Source organism: Solanum pennellii, chromosome 9 (genome assembly GCF_001406875.1).
Source record: "Solanum pennellii chromosome 9, SPENNV200".
NCBI lineage: Eukaryota > Viridiplantae > Streptophyta > Magnoliopsida > Solanales > Solanaceae > Solanum > Solanum pennellii.
Window position 1 is genome coordinate 66150790 of NC_028645.1, and position 24408 is coordinate 66175197.

The 24408-nt window shown below is 32.5% G+C and overlaps 1 pseudogene; it reads left to right on the plus strand.

Moving 5' to 3' along the window:
• The first annotated feature begins 8940 nt into the window (after nucleotides 1–8940).
• LOC107030300 lies at nucleotides 8941–23544 on the plus strand (annotated as a pseudogene).
• The last annotated feature ends 864 nt before the right edge of the window (nucleotides 23545–24408 follow it).

Here is a 24408-nt window from a genome sequence, read left to right on the forward strand (position 1 = left end):
TCCATGCGAAGCTATAGTAGTACAATATTCGTTCCAAATTAGATTGTAATTTTCAAAGAAACGTACCAGCAGAAAGACCCACGATTAGTTTAGAAAGAAACGTACTGAAATTTCTTGCTCAGATACAAATATTCATGTGAAAGTAACTGATCAACACAAACAAGATGATGAGAGGGGACAGAAGTTACTAGTGCTATCCACACAACCTTCCTTTTTGAATGCATCTTGAATGCAAACTCCTTTTGTAAGCTGATATTATTATCAAATTAACCATTCTTGTAAATATAAAACTCAAAAGGAAAATAGATAGAATCATACGGGAAAAAAGTACTATTCATCAATCAGCTATACCATTACCTTGATTTATTCAGTATGATGCAACAACTCTTTTCCACTTCTTTTCTGTGAGCCAAGCAAAATACAAATGCCACCATTCAAAATCTTTTCAATGTCATCAAAAGAAGAAACAGATGTGCAGGTTTTTATAAGCATCAGAGCATGTGAAACCAAATCCATCCTTGAATCACAGTATCGACATAAATATTGTGCATCCAAATTGGTGCTTCCTCCAACTTTCCCAGCCATGTAACCTCGTATAACAAAATCTAGATAGGAAACATATCCACATATGTATCCATCTATTGTTGCTTCACACCAACAAAAATGTACCCAACATAATTCTAAAGCAAAGGATACAATAATAACCTCGGGAAAAACCGGGTTCACTGCAACAAATATCCCAAACCATGGCTGGAAAAGGATTTTCTTTTGATAAATTGCTACAAATTTTGTTATCAGCAATACAAGTAATGGCTCTTATAGGAAAATCAGACAGTAAAGACGGTAATTCTGTCCCTAAAGATGTAGTCCTCTCTATCATATCTGAGTCAAAATCAATTTCTGATTAAAATGAAAACAAATTTGGCATCAAGTCAATAAAAAGATGTGTTAAGTGTTTTTTTTTAATTGAAGCAAACAACCAAATAAATATCTGCATGCTATATAACAAAAAGCTAACCTTTGGATCTTGGAGACTTCATCGAAGGAAACATCCAACTAATTGACGCAAAAAATTGGTTCATATCCATGTGAGGATACTCAGACTGAAGATACTTTTCAACCGAAATATTACTTCGAAAAGCATTTTCTTTGTCCACCTTTTGGAGCATAAAAATGATTCAGAAGATACAAATATCTATCTCTAAAGGTACCTGAACTTGAAAATCTTTCCCTGCCAGCCAACCCCACTTAGCACCAGCATTTGGAAAATCTACATGAGCATATGGTAAGCCTTCGCCAGAGTCACAATCATAAACAAGATAAATTTTCAAGCCCAATATCAATGATTCTAGCAGCACTCCCATTATATACAACATGTGCACGACTCTCCCCAACCTCCTCCTTGGCAAACATGTAGCTGGAAATCTCTAACTCTGTTGATTTAAATAAAAGAATGAAACCATAAAAATAAGAAACATCAGAATTCCACAGTAGAAATCAAACAATTTTTGCTATAATATATTGGAGGAAAAAATAGCTAAAGGAGAAAAGCAAAAAGTTAGGCATATTCTTCAGCAAAAACAAGATAGCTAATGTTTGATTCGAAGAAGTTATGCTTCAGATGAAGATAAATGTTAGAACTTTCGGCATGAGCTACAAAAACACTATCCTCCCAAGGAGACATCAAAGCTGATCAGTAGAATGTTTGTGTATTATGCAACATGCCTGACATAAACACATAAACTTCAAAGCCACCTTAGGTGTGAAAATATTACTAAGATACTTAAAAAAAATACTTTTGAAAAACTTTGTAAGAAACGACAAAATTTAAAGAATTTTTTAAAAATAGAAACTTAAAACTAGTAAAGAAAATAGAATCTGCAAAAAATTTAAAATAATAAACAAAATATTTTCTCAAAAAAAAATATTGACCCCAACTAAAAGCAAAATGTTTCCATAAGAAAATTAGTTCCCTCAAGTACTCAAGGTTAATGGAATATATCCTCTCATAATAGAATAATGTTATGAATTAATACATAAAACCACGGTGTCAGCAAACCAGTCAACAATAGTAAAATTCACTTAGAATACTATATTTACTAGAAAAGAAAGAAGTTCAAAAATTAGTTATTAAAAAATAAGAGAAACCAATGTATTTATAGAGAACAGATGATAGTGTGAATGGCTTCTGTTTTTACTTATGAGAAACACGCTCAGTCCTTAAAAAAATTCACAACATTACGGAAAAGTCATAACTTTTTATCCAAGTGTCAACTCTTCATAAAAGTTGCAACTCTTTAGGAAAGCCAAAATTCTTTACAAAAGTCAATTTCAATTACATCTTTTTAAACCCAACAATTACTCTTGCCATCAAATAAATTGTGGCCTTGAAGGGTTCTATTTAGTAGATCCCTTAACAAGCCAATCCTAATATGGGTCTCAAATACTTTTAATTGGTTAAAAATTAAGGTTTTCACCAGTTCATGAAGAAGAATAAAAATAAAAAATCTCCTATCAGAAATGCACAAACAATCTCTGTCAAAAATTATACAACTCATTTTTTGTTTCAACCCATTAAAGTTATGTTTTGAATTTACTTCACCCCTATTTTATGGAATGTTAGTTAGTGTGACGACACAAAACGAGTCATGAGTGAAACCCACACTTAAACTCCTATGTGAGAGAACAAATGAATCCAACCCAAACATATATTTATCATTAAACTTATGAAATACTAATTATAATGCGGAAGCTAAAATCTTATTAGTGTAAGAAACACAAATCTTATGAAGTCTACTAAATGTAATTTTCAAAACCTAAAACTCATCATATTGAGGACATCTGATCTTCAAATACATAGTTTAAGAGTGCTAAATACACCAAAATAAATTAATAAAATAGTTTATGTCTCTAATGAAATGACATCATGTCATGACTGAGAGAGTCTAAAACGATCTTTAATGAGTAGCTCAACCTCTAAGCAGATATGCTGGTCACTAGCTAGGGCTGAGGGCAAGGCAAAGTCGCCGGTACATTCCCTGCATTCCATAAAAGGGAACAATGGAAAACACATGTACGTTTCAGTATGGAGCAACATGTAATGAGTAGGTATTATCGGCCAATCAAAATAAAGCTAATATACAACAAAAAGTAATATAAAATCAATAATAACACTTAGCATGTGACAAGTAACAAAAAACATGAACCAGTGACAACAACCCCTAAGTAAGTACACAATCAATCTCAATATCAAGCACACATATGAGGACTCATGCCTCCAACAACACTCATTTGGGAAATGGGATTCTTTGAAATTGAGTTCATTAAGTTAGTTCAATATATTTTTCGTTTCATGTTACCATGTCGGAGCGTCACACTTATATCCAATTATTCTGTGTTGAAAAGTGACACTCCAATCCAATAATGATGTGTCAAAAAGTGACACTTAGATCAATAATGATGTGTCGGAACATGACACTCTAATCCTTAATGTTCTGTTCGAACGTGACACTTTGATCCATAATAGCGGTTGGAATGTTAAATCTGATCCATTAATATTGTTAATGTAGCATTTATTATCACCACTTTTTTCATAAGCTGTATTGACCATGGTTATATGTGTTGAAAAAAGCTTTGGCATAAGTGAATAAGCATGTAATGAATGTTGAACTATTATGAGTTGAAAGTGATGTTTGAGTTGCATTATGTAAAAGGTAATGAGGTTATGTTGATTTGAATTGTAACTCATGTTTTGATATGTTGTTTATTGGGCTGCTATTCTTGATTCTATTTCTTCCTTTCAAAGAATTTTAACGTCATTCGGGAAAGAATATTCATAAAGGGGGGATAATGTAATACTCCGAAAGTCTAAAGTATTATATAGAGCCTAACATTAGAGTCTAAGAGTTGTAACATTGTTTTTAGGTCAAATATAATGTATATAAGTCATTAAAAATGTCTACGAATAAAAATGTCAAGGAACGTCCATGACGTCCGGAAACTAGTTCAAGAGGTTCTAGCGTGCCTTATTCTATTTGAAAAGTTTTTATGAATGGAAAAATGATGAAATTTGATGAAAAGTTATCTAACACGCATTAAATTTTGTTTATAGTCGAACGTCCGGGTACGACTCTCCAAGGACCAAACAAAGGGTCCTTGAGGAGGGCCGTTCCTGTTTGGCTAAAAGATGTCAAAAGACAGTGCCATCAACGGTAGCCAACCAATGAGGTGTAGGCCAATCGACGGGGCGTCAATGGTTCCTTAGTGAATTTTGTGAGGGTTCATGTTGGCAAGTCTCTGACCAAAATGACGGATGTGCAGCACGGAAGGGACACTGGCCGTAGACTTACCTATGACGCATAGGTCGGGGTCTCGTAGGTCAGGTCACTATTTATGCTGCCACATTTTAATTAATCAAAATAATTAATTAGATGGTTATTGAATTAGTTAGGGGTTAAGGGAGGTCTAATGAAGTTTACTAATCACCTATATAAAGCCCCTAACGTAATTAAACTAAACCCAACTCAAATAATTCCCAAAACCCAATTGTTCTTCCTTCTCTCTTCTTTTTCTGATCCCAAACGGAAGAACTCCATTGAAGGCTAGGTCAAGATCTAAGGGCAGAAAGATGGGCAGTTTTCTTCATCATAATCCATCAATTAACAAGGTATGTGATTCCTTTCACCATTGGGATTCCTTTCCCCAAAGGGTTCCTTCCAATTGATTTCAAAAAGATTAATTTCTAGTGGGTTTTCTTCTATTACGAATTTGATCTTCTAAATTGCTTTGTTTAGGGTTTCTATCGATTATTTTACTTAGATTGTGATTTATTATGATTCGATCATGCTAGTTTTTGGTTAATTACTCTAGGTTATAAAGTACATCATGAATTTGACCTAAATCCCTAACCCTAGGCTATGAACTAGTGATCAATTGTTGTGTAGTGATTCAATTGACTTTGTAATCCTGTTGATTACTATAGAATGATGATATTACACGCATTTTTGGTTTGAATTGGATGGTTGATGGTAAAACCTCGTATGATGGCTTGTGAAGGAGAATGGGGTAAGTCTTTTGATCTCAATCGTTTTACTTCAACTATGATTAGTCGTGTATTATTATGAAGTTATATTGAATTATTACTTATGAAAATATTGATTATGGTTTGTGTGATATTTAATTGTGATGTCTTGAATTATGACTTATGTGTTGTTGTCTAGGATGTTATGACATGAGGGTATTGATTAATGTGCTTATGTGCCTTGTCATAATCTGATTATGTAAATATTCTAACCTCACATGTTTGAATTGTCATGAAAGGATAATACTCATGCAATTCCTATTGAGCTATGATGATGACTATATAATTGGTAGACCCTATGATCTGAACTAAGTTATGACTATTAATGAAAGACATTTCAAAAGGGACTTTAGCTTAGCACCAATCGAACTAGAAATGAGGAGTGTCCCTTCCCACATAGGGAAGGTAGGATCATTAATGTACTCATAAGATTGGAGACTATAATGCATGTAGCATAAAGAGGGTCCCAACTAAGTTTCCTAGTTCTTGAACTATGTTGCCCCCATGGGAATACTAGCTAGTGGATCCACATAGATGATACGTTCATGTTCTGATACTACCTTGGCAAGTAGTCCGCCTTCTTTCGGTATAGGGTTCCATGACACCGGATTCCATATTAGCTCATGTTGTCTATATCGGTGAATGAAAGATGTTACCAAAAGGTAAAATGAAGCAATGAAGTGAACACTAACTATGATAACCTAATGGGTTTAACTTAGTCTAGCTAGGGTTATGAGACTCTACCTATGCATTGCACAACTTAAACTTGAGGGAAGTCTCAGAAGGATGTTCTTTTGTGTTTTTTTGCTTATAAATATAAATGATATGTATATGATGATCTTACATGCTAATGACGCTATGTGATGTTTGTTTCACTTATGAACATGCGTTTGGTCTCTATTGCTAAAGTATGATGATATTTACTCTTAATGATATAGTATGTGAAGTTGGACATTACTTATAGTTCTTGTTGGGTTTTCTTGGTTGAGTTAGTTTATGGGTCCTTACTTAGTCATTGCACTAGTGGACTTAATTGAGGGTTCATGAGTAATGGTCTTCCTTTTTTATGATGTTATGAAGTCTTATACATGCTTTTCGACATTATAACTTGATGATAGAGTTGTCTCGATTATGTGCTCAATTATTTTGATATGCATATTGACTTGACTAGTCTTGGTATTGTCATTTTCTTGACTTAATGAATATGTACTATTGTATTGTATTGGTTTTTGAGTGTGCATAAGGCTTTTCAAAGTAAATTAGCATGCCCTAATGAAATGTCCTTTTTAACATGATTTCTATGTTGTATGTGCATATTGTCCTATACTTAGTACAAGTGATGTGACAACTTTTGAAGGAAAGCTTGAACTCACTCTCCAAGTGGGTATGTCCTCAAGTCCGCGGATGATGCCTTGTTATTACTCTATCTATGGTTCTTTGTATAGTCTAACGACGATCATGTCATTCATCTTATTTCGATATATTATTGTAAGCCCTACGTGGCATATCTAAACTGTGTAAGGGCTTGTTGCCATATGTTTGAATCCATTTAAATTGTTTAATATGAGATATCCCTTTTAAGACTATGTTATATATGTGTGTGTGTGTGTGTGTGTGTGTCTTTGTGTGTGTGTGTTTGTGTGTGTGTGTGTGTGTTTGTGTGTGTGTGTGTGTGTTCCATAAAAGTAGAAGACTATGTAATTTTCTTATACGAAGGGTCTATGTATACTCGATATAAATATATTATGTGTAAGCGAGAGGTCTAAGTAAACCTCAATAAGTAGTGTAGTGGAAAATTTTTAAATTTTCCGCATTTCCACCCTATGAATATAATGATGAATGCTAAGAGGATAGTCCTGATCCTCTACGAAAATGACGACTATGGTCACATCTAGGGGGTACTTCCCGAATGTGACATAATTCATACGAAATTTCTTAAGAAAATCATCCCAAGTAAGAACAAGAGGTTTTACCTTGGCATTCGGAACACTAAGCCACAAATTATAAGCATACTTTTGTAGTATTGAAATAGAATACTTAAATTTGGCAACATCTGAACACTCTAACTGCTCAAATACCCTCTCCATGCACTTCAACCATTGTTCATCAGTGGGATCAAAAGTATCTTCAAACTCCACTCCACCCATTTTCCTTATTTTGTCATAGTTAATACCGTTGGGATCATGCATCGATTTAGCCATGTTGTGGAAGAATTCAGCCATTTGTTGAAAAGGAGGATTCATGGATTGATTACAATAACTCGTGTGAGGATGTGAACCAGCTCTTACACGTTGATGATTTCCCACTTCAGATCCACTAGTATTGGGAACATACTGATTAGATATATGTTCTCCAACCCCTTCTAGTGCATGTATCAGGAACCTGAGGTACCCGAACCTTCACGAGAAGCTTTCATAGGTCCATTAGAAAAAGAATTCATAACTTAATTTCTTCAAATGGGAATATCACATTGCGTTATGGATATGTAAATCATGTGTGTTCACTCTACAAGTAATAGTTATATTGCAAACCATGTAAGTGAACATGAAATTTAAGTAGAACCTTTTCGAAAGCAAACAACTTTAAAAGTAATTCACAATAAAAGTCCTAGAACCAGAAACCTAGGCTCAAATACCACAACTTGTAGTGACCCCTTTCGGAAGTACTACCCTTTAATGAAGAGACCTAATTTAATACTTGTGACATTCCAAAGCTATTAACAAGGGAATATTGATTTTAATCTAGTAGCTGAACTAGGTTCATAAACAAAAAAGGAATAGTTAAGGATGTGCATCCTACCCATTTTTACATTTATTTGATGTCAAATTAATATTGCGCAATATTTTAACTTATTCCAAAATAATCAAAGCAAATAAATACTACCATTCAAAACAAGTAGTAAATTTAATATATTTCAATACTTGGGATTACAGACCCCAACAGAACAAAATAAATAGTCATTCTTATATTACAATCCATGGTGACATGAACGAATTAGCCCTCAAAGTTTCATATCAATATACAATACATAGCTCATGTACAAGTCCCAAGGTTTATACAAAATACAGATGCTTTTATGAAAATGTGCTCTTTCCTCTAACATTCCCTACAATAGAAACAATTATCACTAAGCATATTGCATAGTGGTGTAACAACTATAGGTTCGGGGCCCTTAGAATTGTCAAGATACCTTTTTCTCAAGTCATGAGAAGAACAACTGAATCATAATAAATAAAGGGAAAAAGGACAAATATACCCTCAAACTTTTGTAGATGGTATATGTATACCCTTCGTTATACTTTCAGGTGCCGTCAAAATTTTGCGCATATATACCCTTTAATTTAACGGTGGTACACGTATCTCGATCCTAATCACTGACCTGATATTTGTTAAATATCTGCCCAAAATTAAAAAAAAATTCACTCGAATTTATTTTAAAACACACCCAAATACGTAATACCCATAACCCAAAAATATTAACCAAATCCCCAAAAATCAATTCACTTAATTTCACATTAAGCAATTTAAACACTTGTTTAACAACATCTTTCCCCATCTTCATCCTCAAATCATCTTCAACACCAAATTCTCCTATTTCTCCTCACCTTTCTCCTAGAACAGAAAGATCCATACAAACAACACAAAGATTGATACTAGGATTAGAATTTGGTTAAGTAGTAGGGTAAGATTTGTTTGGAGAGAAGAGGTGAATGAAAAAAAAGGAGTTTTGGGGTCGTAGTAGGATCTTAAATCTTAAAATAGGTGAACTTTATTTTATCTAAACAATGTTGATCATGTGTCTCTTCTCTAAAGGATTCCACTCTATATTAATCAACCTAGTACTGATGAACCATCGAGATATGGCTGTATTCTTGTTGATGGAAGTTGCTTTGGTTGATCCTGTGCTTCAATATTTTGCCCTTCATATCATGATTCAGCCTAAAATTATGCATCTTAAGCGTCGTACAGTGGCGGAGCTACGTTTTCCACCTTTTTTCTTTGCCCTTAGGTAAATCGATTTGGTGATTAGGGTTAATATTATTGGGTCATGGGTATTATATATTTGAACAGTTTACAGATTAATCCCGGTAGATTCTTTTAATTTTGGGCAGAATTTCAACAAAAATCGTGTGAGTGGTTAGGATAGAAAAACGTGTACCACCACTAACTAAAAGGGTATATATGCTCCAAAATTTTGATGGCAAGGGTACTGACGTCCTAAAAGTATAACGAAGGGTATACACATACCATTTATGAAAGTTTGGGGATATATTTTTCCTTTTTCGCATAAATAAGTCAACTAAATATTATGACAAGAGTATCATGTTCGATATGTAAACGATCAAATGACAAGAACACTCATTGCCCGATTTTCCAAGAGATCCAATAACAAACCTCGCCCAATATATACATCATGTCGTCAAGCAGGAGCATATATCAAAAAGGAAGACGCCCTGTATCAAGAGGGTAAAATCTCAATAATCATGTGAACCATGAACCATATTAAAAGTGGCTTTACAGTTTGTACTTAAATGGAATATTTCCATTCGTAAGACAGACTAATAATCCAGAGTCAAGATGGAAAGTGATCTAAATCAAGAGGCATGTCAATTGTGAAAAAGTCACAGCCACAAGAAGGACTAGGTCCCACCAAGAGTGCTAAATGATCAAACAATTCGTATAAGTGTAACATTCCGTAAAATTACATGTCTAGTGAAGAGCCCAATAGGTCTTTAAGAATGTGTATTGGGGATACATAGGCATTTCAATGCCTAATATTGAGAAATATTGGGCATAGTATAGAAAATTAGCTAAGGGTTATTAGCCAATTTCGAAATAATACCCAAATAAGTAAAACATTGGTCATATTAGAAAATATTGTCTTAAAGGGTGTAGCTAATTGTCTAATATTATTTAGCTTGTTTTTACGAAATGTACCTGTAATGAAGACCCTAAGCTAAAAAAATATATTTTCTATTATTTGCACACAAAGTACTAGGCATCTATGTGTCAAGGCTAGTACGATAGCACATGATCATTCAAAATGATCATATAGATTAAACAGTGCCCAAGGACATAGTGAGGATCCTTGAGACGATAATTAAACATTTCCGAATGAAGCATAAATAATAGTTAGTTAGGAAAGGGTGACCAACCCATGTGCAAAACATGTGAACAATTTTCCAAAGGAAGGGATCATCCTAACCGAATTCGGTTAGGGTAGTTAGTTGGAAAAACGTGCACAAGAGGCCACTCAAAGTGGGGCTTAACCTTTATACTAATTCTACACTCTAACCTACTTACTAAATAACTAAATAACCTACGACTAACCCAATTGGACCCATTAGTGCACCCGACAACCTAGGAACAAAACCGGGTTGACACTAACTTAGTACTACTTAAAGAGACAACCTAGTACCTAACCTAGGATGATCCAAACGGTTAGTTAGGGTCCTAACAATTTAGGGGTACCTTATTAATTACTATAGGTTACCTAATTAATTAATTTAGAAAATTAATTAATAAATTTAAAAATGCTAAAACCGAAACTAAAAAGGAAATTTTCAGATTCAAGTTAAGACAAGAAAGGGACAACCTAGTACCAAACCTAGGATTGTCAAAAGAGTTATTAAAGGTCCTAAAAACCTAGGGTTACTTTAATAATTATCCTATGATACTTAGTTAATTAATTTAGAAACATAATTGATTAATTAAAGGAAAAAAAACTGAAATTACAAATTAATTTCCAGTTTTCGGTTTAAAAAAGAAAGACAACCTAGTACCTAACCTAGGATGGTTCAAATGATTGGTTATGGTCGTAATGACTTAAGTGTACTTTAGTAATTACCTTAGGTCACCTAATTATGTAAATTACTAATGTAATTAATTAGTATAAATGATCAAAACGAAATTCTTACACTAACCTAGTACAACTCAATAAACATCATAGTACTTAACCTAAGATGGTCCAAAAGGGTTAATTTGGGTTCCAATGACTTAAGATTACTTTAGTAATTAACCTAGGTACCTAAATTAATTAAATTAAGGATTTAATTGTTTAATATAAAGTAAAAATTTTAACAAAAATGATAGTCAACACCAATTTCCTGATTTTACTATGTGTTATGTTCTACTATGTTTAGTCAACTTAGGAGGGGCGTTTTGCTAATTGATTAATTAGTTTATTAAATTAACTTATTAAAACTAAGTTGTATAATTCAACATAATTTGATAAACCTAAAAATCACGTTAAAACTCATAGTAAAAAAAAGGACGCAAAATAGTAAGCAAGCGAGGGAAAAAAAGTAAAATTACATTGATTCTCCTAGGCGATTTTAAGGTTTCTCTATGTTTTCGTTCAAGATGGTCTTCTTAGATTGAGTTATACTTAAAGTATTGGTTTTATCTCATGGAATTCTTTCTCCCAGAGGCTTTTCAAAAGTTTCAAACTCATGAATTTCGAAACTAGGGTTGTTTCCCAATAATAATGTTGAACGTCCAACTCCCTAGTTATCCTGGTTTTCGATTCTTTAATTATATAGACGTAATCTTGAACATATTGTTGGTATGTGGTTCTAACATATTTTATAAGTTCTTGATTTATTAATTATTAATGAGGTCTGTAGATTGGATTCGGATGATTGAGTGATTAGTTACACTTATTAAGGAATGACATAATGCTTAGTTTTGTGTTCGAGAAATATGAAGTTGTTGTGAGTTGTTTATGAAGTTGAGTCTAATGTTGTAGGATATTCATTCAATGATAATTATAAGTTAATTGAATCTAAAAAGGTTGGCTTACAACAAATGAAGTTTAAATGACCACCACATGTGAAAGTTTGGTTTATGCTAACAAATTGGCTAGCAAAACTATGTCCAAAATATTAACTCCCAAAATGTTTGAAGTTATAATTACAAAGTGATACCATTCTCTACATCAATGAACTAATAACATAGCGTATGACAATCAATGGGTCAATTCCCAACATATCCTATCCACACGAACTTGTGAACATAATAGCATTGAATAAGTAGTTATAACATTCATAAAGAATGAAAGATAGTTCATGAATCTATAATGACAAAATATCTTCATAGATTGGCTAAACCAAGCATTGAATTTTTCTTGTAAGTTAATCAAAAATTAAAAGTTCAAGTGTAGTGAAAGTTTGGCTTATGCCAATAAATTTGTCTACAACATTATTTTCAAAATATGTAATAGAATTGGCTAATGATTCCATGAAATCATACTTGAATGAATAGCTTGCCTTATGCCAATAAAATGGCTAACAATACATCGTCTAAGAGTGATGTGTTAAATTGGCTATAATTTTATCTCTAAATAAATAAAATAATAGCTAATGGATAAGGTATACCAAACTAATCATGAATGAGTGTAATTTTGGCTTGTGCCAATAAAGTGGCTATAAAGGCAGTTTTCAATCTTTCTAGGCCAATACTAATTTTGTGCCAATCATATATAGTCAAAGTATTGAAATTAGAATATAAGAACATCTAAGGTAATTCAATGAATCCATATCCAAAGGCATGACAATCATTGGGAAAAGTCCCAACATGCCCTAACCAAATGAACTATGAACATATGTAATTCATTGAGTGAAGTTCTCATCGTCCATAAACGATGATATGAAGCTATCAAACGAAAGTAAGCAAGTAAAGTGAGCAATAACATCACTAAAGATGTCTATGTTAAGAAAGTGACAAGAATGAGGTGTTAAAAGAAGTGAGACAAGTCTCACTTAAACCTAAGCTACTATGTTAAAAGTACTAACGAATGAAGGTGTTAGAATGTCTGAGACAAGTCTCATTAACACCAAAGATGTTATGTAAGGACAATTCACATTTCATCAATTTAAAGAAAAGTATGACAAATCATCAATAGTGTAAGTAAATGTTATCAAAACGTACTCACCTATGAGAGTGTAAAGCTAATGAAAAGACCAGTCTCTATGTACACTCTAATGAAAGTACTGAGACTGGTGTATACTTAATACTAATGATGATATGAGAAATCATCTATTGAGCTATGATGTCCTCATACTAGAAGCCAGCTTCCATGACGTATAAGTTGAATGAAATCGAGCTTTATACTGAGCACCGATACGCTAGCTATGAATGGTGATGCCTTCTTTCGGGAAGGGCAAAAGTTCACGTAACTCTCATGAGATGAGACTGTCCGGCATGCCGGGTTTGGGTCTCCTTATATATCCTAGTCTTCAAACCTATACTTCCAATATAGGGATCTGGCGGGGTTCAGTTCCCATGTACGCTAGCATGTTTTGGGTAACTTTGACCGGTGACTCCACCTCTTTTCAATGTGGGGTAGACACTGGATTTCATGCTACTCACTTGATCTATATTGGTTAAGCTTAGAGTTCGCCTATGTCTGAAAGATACTGAAATGAATGATACCGATGGTGTTTCTGCACGACAATCTGGAGGCGAAATCAGATTTAAGTAATGACATTAGGTCATTCTTGGTTATTGTACTTCATGATCCTGATGAGAGTCCTAAACTTAATCCTAGGTATAGCTGGTGTTTACATCATCCTACTAATGAATGAAGTGAATAATGTGAAGTATGAATGAACGAATGAAGCAGACTCTGTGTTTGCTAAACAAGGCCCTCGGTTTGAGGTCCTATATATTAGGCCCTCACTTGAGATGTCTTATGCTACATCAACGATTCCAAAGACTCGTGTATATGAAATGTATTATATATAAAATATGAAAGTAATGAAATCAATGGCATGATCAATAGAGAATTGCTTATGAAAGGTAATGAATATATAATGTAAAAAATGACTCACCATAAGGGAGGGAAATCATTCTTTAGTCCTTTGATTAGTTACATCGATTCATTGTGGGTATGGGACTACAATTAATCATTGCACTTGTAAGTAAAACATAGGACCAAAAGAATTATTTAACTACAGAACAAGAAGAAGAAAAAGACTGAAAAATAATCTAAGTGTACAAAGAGGAGGTCTCGTCCTAAGAGGATCCAAATATCAAGTTTTTGCCCGAGTTGTTCTAAAATTATGTGGATGATTCTAATGTTTTTTAATCAAATAGAAAATTATTTGTGTGCTTTGAATGCATTAAAATACATCATATTCATACCACAATTCACATCTAACGATTTAGGGATGTCTTGTCTCTAGGCTTTTCAGAAATAACATGTTGTTTAGGAAGAGCTTTCTTTGATCATGCATAGCCTTATGTGTATGTGTGCATACACACATACTTTCTACAAGTGGTGTACTAACCCCTAATATTTACTATTTTTATAGGTGCAGGTCAGAGTATAGGTTGACGACACTTGTAGCGGTTTGGACTTCAGCGTTTCTCCAAACCATTTGATAGGTCCTCATGATTTTAAGGATGCTACAGATTTAGTCTACCCTTAGGTTTAGACATATCTATTGGATGTTGTCCCTAGCGTTTCGTTTGAACCTTCATTTTGAAGCTTTGTAATAAGCCCATGTTTGGCAAACTATTTATGATATATTCATCTTCAGTTTTGAATTGATTCTTTATGTTAGATGGTTGTTCTCTTATGTTGAGCTTAGCATATGATGTATCTAGTTAATAATTATGTGAAGTCTATGTATACTTCATACATATAAACAGTTTTAAATTGTCCACAAATTTAACTAGATGAATGTGATGAATGCAAGATGAGGCTTGTTTGCGACCTCTTAGAGGTCAACAACGCCGGTTGCGATCCGAATTCCAGAATCCGGGTCATGACAATAAGTGAGCGCGTTAGTCAAGTGTCTTTAACGACATAAAGGATACCAACACAACAATGCAAACTGAAAAGAGGTAACCAAGGTACCAAGAATAATATTTAGATATACAAGAAAGTAAACAGAGTACAAATACAAGTTTACACAAACATAAATTCTTTATCATAGAAACAGTCCAAAATAACATCGCGAGTTCAAACCGTATACAAACAAAAATATAAAGGTCGTCAACTTGTTCACGAGTATATACAACCTCAAAAATACAATTAAATAACTTCTGTAATTCCTAGTATCTCAATAATGTTGAAGTTAAAAAGGATTATCATCACAAGTAATCTTATCCTGTGCAAACACGACCATGCTCCCAAAATAGTAATTCTGGCCAGCCTAGTACCTCATGTTGCAACCAAGATTTGAAAAGGAAAACGAAAAAAATCAATTGTATATCTTTCATGTTGTAGGTACATCTCTTAAGTTTGAAAAGAATCAAGTATCACCGCAAAATATATTTTGTACAAAAGATTATCATCGCAACATTAATAGTTGTCCATACACGATTTCTAAATATGAAATCTGGACAGAACTTTTCCTATGTTGCGTCTCTTATTTCTAATCCATAACATCTAAATTAGGTTCACACCTCGAGCTACCCTTCAGAAGAGGACACTGGACCTAGAACCACAAGTGATCCCAATCTAATCCCGCTGGCATGATCATGACCATACTGAAGAAAACAACTGATGAAGAAGCTAAATCATAATTAAAATGAATAGATGGGGAATACCCATATACTATAACTGAGATAAACGAAACACTACTGAGTTTAATACAAAGAACATATTAACTCAACCCTATGCTGAACCTAACTATGTTTGAAAGTAACCTCTTAATTACTATAAATGTCGGGATAGGCCCTAGCTAAGAGTAACAAAATCTGAAACTAAATGACTATAAATACAGACATAAACTCATGACTTTTGTCCTTGGAGAATGAGGACTCACCACTGATTCTGCTCAACTTGTGATTAGGAATTGATCTAGGCATAATCTGGATGCTAAGTATACTAAAGAAAAAAATTATGCGGAAGCTTAATCGTATTTAAAATGAAAAGATAGGGAATACCCATATAGTATAACTAAGATAAATAAAATACTTATGAGCTTAATACAAAGAACATATTACCTCGACTCTAAGTTCAATCTAACCATGTTTGAAAAAAGCCTCTAACTGACTAGAAATGTTTGGACAGGCCCCAACTAAATCTAACAAAAACTGAAACTAAAGGACTAAAAATACATAAATAAACTCAAGCCTATTGTCCTTGAAGAATGAGGACTCACCATTGATTCTACTAGACTGGAGATCGGGAACTAATCTAAGTGTGATCTTGATGATTAGTACCTAAACCTACATAATTGAACAAACACAAAAGAAAGTGTAATATTCTGAACATGATATACTTAATCTAAGCTAACTAGATGCAATGATAAAATTTATAACATTTTGAGACTGAATACTAGCTGAACTGTAAATATGACCAATGCAATAGAGTCTGACTAAATTGTGGGACCTACTCATAAACGATAACGAAACCACATGAGCTAAGTGTCGAGACCGATGTATATGTCCCATTAAGAGGAACCAAATTACCCTATTAGAGGTATAAAGGCATGTTGGCGTAATCACTAAACCGATGCCTACAGAGGGGACTTACAACCTACTTGGATAGTAGTTTTGGGACTATTTAGGTAAGTTAAACCCTAGTCCAACTTGGTATTATGGTACTCCCAATGAATTAAGTAGTTAAATTATTATGACTGAGTTTATGTAAAAAGTGGATATCTCAAACTGACAATGCAACAATTACTCTGGTTTAATGCATTAATAAATGAGGCATGTATGACTTAAAAACTAAAATATCTTACCTGGCATATGTAATTCAAGAACTAAAGACATACATAGCTATGATTCTTAAATTCATGCGTAAACTGAATATTAACATGATGATCTAATTTGGAACATATAAGTAACTAATTCAGGATAATCTAATGAAGTTCGTAGAAACCCTTGGTCTAATCATGATAACAGAATCAAGAATTTTTTGATATCTAGGGATCTAATGGGTGAAAAGATCCCAGTAGTGAAATTTCACATACCTGGTGATGAAATACATAGAGAAATCTTTTGATTTTGGGGCTGGAACTGATGGAACCTTGTTGCCTTCCTGAACTAGGGTTCTTGACCTTTTTATGCTCTCTTGCTTCTAATTTTCTATGTTTTGATTAAGGATTTGACTTAGGTAAATTTTAGTTATGACTCAAGGCTTAAACTGAGTAAAATCTCATGATTTAGGGTTTAAATGATGTATCTTAGGGGTTAAATAAACAAGAAAAAGACTAAAAGACCCCTGAAATAATTGTTGTTGGAGTAATTGACGACCTTGACTGACCGGCCGTCGTTAAATCGAAGGTCCGTCGTTTTAGTTTGCTCGACATGCCTTCACTAAATAATACAAAATGTTTTACTCTAAGGCCGGATTTTAGAAAATATAGTGGCCTTGGAAAGATGATTCAATTATCTATCATATGATTGGTCATAGGACACTTAATTGATTTTTTGCTAAGAGTTATAACAATTTGAAGTTGACCTAATATGCAATTTCCCTCTAACTAACACCTAACCATCACCTACGATCCATAGGTCTATCTACAGACCGTACTAGTCAATCGTGGTTCCTATCAGAGGCTGGGTAATGAGGTCTTGATCAACTGACACAGACCATGGATTGTTGTCTGACTTATAGAATGTAAGTTTGTCCGTGGGTCGAGACTTAGCCGATTTTTCTGAGCCATATTTTGGAGGGCATTAGTGGTGAACCACGGACCCATTAATCAGAGGAATTGTAACAATAAATAGCAAGAAAGGTGATCCATGTCAGATGTACACATAAACTGCAAAGGTGGACGCCCAAAATGCATACATATATACTTATATGTATTACCCTCACCCCGCTTCAAGTTATACATAATTTTAACAAGAATATTACGTAAATACCCCTTTACAGTTCCTTAAATTACGATCACAATTATATTAAGCAAGATTTCAAATATCTCAAAATTTCATGTTCCCAATATAGGATTAATACATATTCTACTTAATAAAAAATGGTGCATCAACATGCCAATGTTGGTCTAGTATTTTAGGGGTATTAAACGATACATAGCTTCTTAATTCACAAATGTAATTTGTTTCTTCCTATTTCACTCCTTCAAACTTCACTCCCTCGATCTCAACAATTATTTTCTTAAGTACACTTTTGAGTTTCAATTTTTTTCGTCACCACTCAATCGATTGCAAATTTCTCAGTATGAAGTTTTTCTTCCTCTCCAACTTACAGTTCATCATTTCTTTCTAGCTTTTTGTTTTCATTTTGCATCTTCAAATTTCTAATACATATGAATGATGCTACTTATTTTAATATTTAAATTACCCAGTTATTCTCACCTTAATTGATCGTATTTATGATTTTGAGATGATGATTGGGATGAAAATAGATTCAAACAATTGCATGTTCCAATATCAGTGAGAAATCATAATTTTGAGAAGTCAAAGTTGAAGAATGATATACCTTCATCTTCTAAACTGATTGTGTACCCCCACCCCCACCCCCACCCCCCAAAAAAGGTAGGAAAGTTGGATCTCTCATATCTCTCCTCATGGTACATTTGTTTTTCAATTTTATGTTATTCATTTTTTTCTGATACAAAAAAGGAAGAAAATTAGAACATGTTACAAAGTACTCTTTTGCATCCAAGGTTCATATTTTTATTGTATCTAGTTGATTTTGATTGATAAATTTATGTATAATTCCTATGTTTCAACTTTATGATACATTATAATTTCAGCATATATAAATATTAGTTTTGATTTATAATCCGAATTTATTAAAACACAAATTAGTATATATCATGTTTATAAATATGTATTGATACATAACTTAACAAAATTTCGTTATTTTTTCCTACAAGATATATACACCCGTACTTATACAACTAGAATGATAGACATTATTAAATATTATTGTCACACTAATGTTTTTTAACATATCATTTTTTATCATATTCATAATTATGTATATGATACATAACTTTTTTATGTATAGAACATCTTTATATATGACATGTTATTATTTATATGAAACATTGTTGTACAACTAATTAAGTCAGCATATATCATATTTATAATTATTTTATATGTATTAGGGTTTCATGTCAAATTTTCAAGTTGACTATGTATTAAATGTTATTACTTATCTCCAGTCATTCGACTAACATTTAAGACGTAGTTGCACCACTTTTTAACACATGCATATAAAATTCAACAAATTTCAAATTTTATTGTATGTATTAGATACTTCTCAACTAACCATAGTGTTAACTAGCAATCACAAAAAATATTACTTAGAATGATTACATGTATGATAAATTTCTTCTGAAGTCAATTGTTTTTCAATTAGAATAAGATACATAAATAACAATGTATAATTTTAAGGTCATGATATATAAATAGTAATGTACAGTCAATAGGGTTGGGTGTTCAATTTGTACGGTTCGGTTTGTGAATCTCTATTCTCTTCGTCAATTTTCGATTCGGTGAAATGTTAAACCGAAGACAAATTGAAATAAATGCAGTTCATTTTGATTTTCACATTTTCGATTTGATTTATGATTTAATAAAATTTAACAAACAATAATATAATGATACATTTTTCAATTCTTTCAAATTTTTACTATTTTAGCCTTGAGTTTTGAATTGGGTCTATGTCAATGGGCCGTATTTTAGAATTTGAATTGGGAATATGTAAACAAATGTTAGGTTTTAAAGGTAGAATGTAAAATTTAATGTAGTTAAATTTCGATTTTCCATTTAATTGAATAAAAGTACTTAAAAACCAAAAATCAAAACTATTAACCGAAATTTTAAAATTTAAAGAAAACTGAGAGAGTAGCTCTTCTAATATCTTGTAAAAAAAATAAAATCACATGAACAAGTGTGGTAGAAAATATTCTACAAATTATAAAATTTAATAGGATTTGATAGAAAACAATGAACTAGTCGAGAGTATATAATATATTATTTCCCAATAAAGTATGAAATATATAGATATTTAATAAAAACTAGTAAATGAGGGAAAGAAATATTAATAATATGCTAAATTATTTTTTTTGAGAATTATGAATTATAATAATTATTATTTGTTTCACCTTGTAAAATATATGTGAAATATATAATCCTATGATTGTGAAAAAAAATTCTTCTGATTTTAACTACATTCTTAACAAAATGCGGGATATATTTATAGTGATTGTAATCATTGAGTGATATTGTAAGTTCCCGGTTTACTTGATTGTGTGTTCTTTGATTATTCTGAAATCCTGAGACCGTCAAATTAATAGTCTTGATACCTATCCATCGAAGTGATGTTTTGAATAAACAAGGCTTGATAAAATATTGTTAACGCAGTAAAAAGTGGGGATAATAAATGATAATTTTACAATATTAATAGATCTTAGTGTCACGTTCCGACATAGTTTTATTGATCGAAGTGTAACATTCCGACATATTATTTTTGATCAGAGTGTCACGTTCTGACACGATATTGTGGATCGGAGTTTCAAGTTCCGACACGGTATTATTGGATAGGAGTGTCCTGTTACGACACGGTATAATTGGATAAGAGTGTCACATTCTAACATGGTAAATTAAAGGAAAAAGATATTGAATTAACTGAATGTACTCAATCTCAAAGAACCCATTTCTCAAATAAAATTGTTGTGGAGTCATGAGTCCCCATATGTGTGCTTGATATTGTGATTGACAGTGTACTTACTTTAGTATTTTTGTCACTGCTTCATGGTATTTTATGCTTGTCACCTACTAAGTGTCATATTTGACTTTATACTACTATTCATTTTATATTAGTTTCTATTTTGGGTTGGCCGGTGATACTTACTCAGTAAATGTTGCTCCTTACTATGCCCTACTTGTGTTTTCCTTTTATAGAGTGCAGCGACTGTACTAGTGTCTTTGACTTTCCCTCAGCCCTAGCTAGTCAGCAGCATATCAGGTTCCAGGTTGAGCTACTTATTAAAGCTCATTTTAGATTCTCTCGGTCATGACATGATGTCATTAGATTTGGGACATAAACTATTTTATTAATATATTCTAGTGTCTTTAACACTCTTAGACTTTGTATTTGAAGAATAGATTCCCTTAATGTGATGACTTTAAGGTTTTGAAAACTAATAAGATTTAATCTTCCGCATTATCATTAGTATTTCATAAGTTGAATGATAAATATATGTTTGGGTTGGATTAAATGGTTCTCTAACATAGGAGTTTAAGTGTGGGTTCCACTCATGACTCGTTTTGGGTCCTGACACTAACAAACATTTCTATAAAATAAGGGGTGAAGTAAATTAAGAACATAACATTAATGAATTGAAACAAAAAACGAGTTGTATAATTTTTATAGAGGTTGTTTGTGCATTTATGATAGGAGATTTCTTATTTTTATTCTTCTTCATGAACTGATGAAAACCTTAAATTTTTAACCAATTAAAAGGATTCGAGACCAATATTAGGATTGGCTTGTAGTGGGGATCTACTAAAAAGAAGACTTCAAGATCACAATTTATTTGATGGCACGAGTAATTGTTAGGTCTAAAAAAATGTGAATTAAATTGAAGAGTTGTAACTTTTATAAAGAATTTGGACATTTCTGAAGAATTGCGACTTTTCTGAAGAGTTGACACTTGGATAAAAAGTTGTGAATTTTCAGTAAGTTTGTGATTTTTTTGAAGGGTTGTGCGGTTTCCGATAAGTCACAACAAGAAGCCATTCACACTATCATCTCTTTAATATAAATAGATGGGCTTCTCTTATTTTTCAATAACAAAATTTTTGAACTTTTTTTTTTTCTAGTAAATATAGTGTCCTAAGTGAATTTTACTATTTGCTGACACTGTGGTTTTAAGTATTAATACACCGGTGAGTAACATTATTATATTATGAAAAGATGTATAACATCAACCTTCAGTGCTTGAGGGGACTAATTTTTATAAGAAAACATTTTGCAGTCAGTGGGGTCAATATTTTTTCTGAGAAAATATTTTGTTTTATATTTTTAATTTGTTGCAAATTCTATTTTCTTTATGGTTTTAAGTTTCTAGTTTTTAAAATATTCTGTAAATTTTGTTGTTTCTTACCAAGTTCTTCAAAAGTATTTTTTAAGTATCATAGTAATATTTTCAAACCAAAGGTTGCATTAAAGTTTAGGTGTTTATGTCAAGCATGTTGTATTATACACAAAAATTCTACTGATCAACTTTGATGTCTCCTTGGGAGGACAGTGTTTTTGTAGATCATGCGAGATGGTCTAAAATTTATCTTCATCTTAAGCATAACTTCTTCGGATCAAACATTAGCTATTTTGTTATCCTGGAGAATGTACCTAACTTTTTGCTTTTCTTCTTTAGCTATTTTTTTTCCCAATATTTTATAGCCAAAATTGTTTGCTTTCTACTGTGGACTTCTAACGTTTCCCTATGTTTATGGTTTCATTCTTCTATTGGAATCATCCTAGTTAGAGATTTCCAGATAAATGTCTGCCAAGAAATCAGTAATATTGGGCTTGAACTTTATCATGTTTCTGAGTGTGACTCTGGCGAAGGCTTACCATATGCTCCTATAGATTTTCCAAATGTTGGTGATAAGTGGGGTTGGAGGGTAGGGAATATATTTTCAAGTTCAGGAACATTTACAAATAGATATTTGTATCTTCCGAAACATTTTAAGTCTCCAAAAGGTGGACAGAAATATGCTTTTCGAAATAAGATTTTTGTTGAAAAGTATCTCCAGTCTGAGTATCCTAACATGGATATAAAATAGTTTTTGGCCTCATTTGGTTGGATGATTCCTTCGAAGAAGTCGCCAAGCTCAAAAGGTTAGCTCTTTGGTATATATCATGTAGATATTTATTCAGTTGTTTGCGTCAATTTAAAAAAACACTTAACACATCTTTTTATTGAACTGATACAATTTTTTTTTGTTTATAAGCAAATATTGATTTTTACTCTGATATGATAGATAGGACAACATCTTTAGGGACAGAAATGGAGTCTTTACTGTATAATTTTCCTATAAGAGTCATAAATTGTAAGGATGGTAACGAAATTTGTAGCAGTTTAGCAAAAGAAAATCCTTTTCCGGCCATGGTTTGTGATATTTGTTGCAGTGAACCTGGTTTTTGTTGATGTTTTTGTTGTATCCTCTGCTGCAAGACGATCAGTTCGGACGATGATGGGTACAATTATGTTCGGTGTGAAGCAAAAATAGATGGATACATATGTGGACATGTTTCCCATCAAGACTGTGCTCTACGAGCTTACATGGTTGGCAATGTTGGAGGAAGCATAAATTTGTATGCACAATATTTATGTCGATACTGTTATTCAAGGATGGATTTGGTTCCACATGCTCTGAAGCTTATAAAATCCTGCACATCTCTTTCTTCTTGTGCTGACATTGGAAAGATTTTGAATGTTGTCATTTGTATTTTGTGTCGCACACAAAAAATAAGTGGAAAAGAGTTGCTGCATCATATTTAATCAATCAATGTAAAGGTATAGCGAATTGATGAATTGTACTTTTTTCCTTATGATGCTATTTGTTTTCCTTTTGAGGTAACAGTTACCAGAATGACTAATTTGGTAATAATATCAGCTTATAAAAGGATTTTGCATTCAAGATGCATTCAAAAAGGATGTTTGTGTGGATAAAATTGGTAACTTCTCTCCCCTCTCATCATCTTGTTTGTTTTGATATGTTACTTTGACTTGAATATCTGTATCTGAGCAATACATTTCAATATGTGCAAATGTTGTTTTCTTTCTATATTTATTGTTTATTTCAGGACAAAAACTATATACATTTGTTGATTTTTTCAAGTTAACTACCCTACAGTTTAGATGATTAGAATAAAAAAACTTATTATATAAGGTGTAAACAGATAAAAGACACAATTGATACAAATATTGTTTTACTTGTTCGAATCACCAATGTAAGCCTAATGGAGTTCCCTTGTTTTCCTTAGAGATTAAATGTTTCCAATTAGATAAATAGCCTATTTTTAACTCCTTGACATGAAAGATTAAAGTTCACTTGTTGGTAACATCCTCTACTCGTATAATTTTCTAATCTATCCTTTTCTTTTCTTTTCACTAGTTAGATCTATTAAATTCAATATTTTTACAGTATGAAATAGTAAAGCTACGATAAGTGTGTGCTAGCTTTTTTCCATCATTGGAAAAGTCATTCTTCCTTGATTCTTATAGGGTGTGCTTTTCTTCTAGTTGGTTGCTCGCTCGTCTTGATTTCATTTTTACACAAGTCAATCTCCTCGATTCTGGTACATTTGTTTAAAAATCTTCCTTCATTCTGGCAGTGTGAGACTTCCATCTATGTTTAGATTTATGCTTTCTTTTCAAAGATTT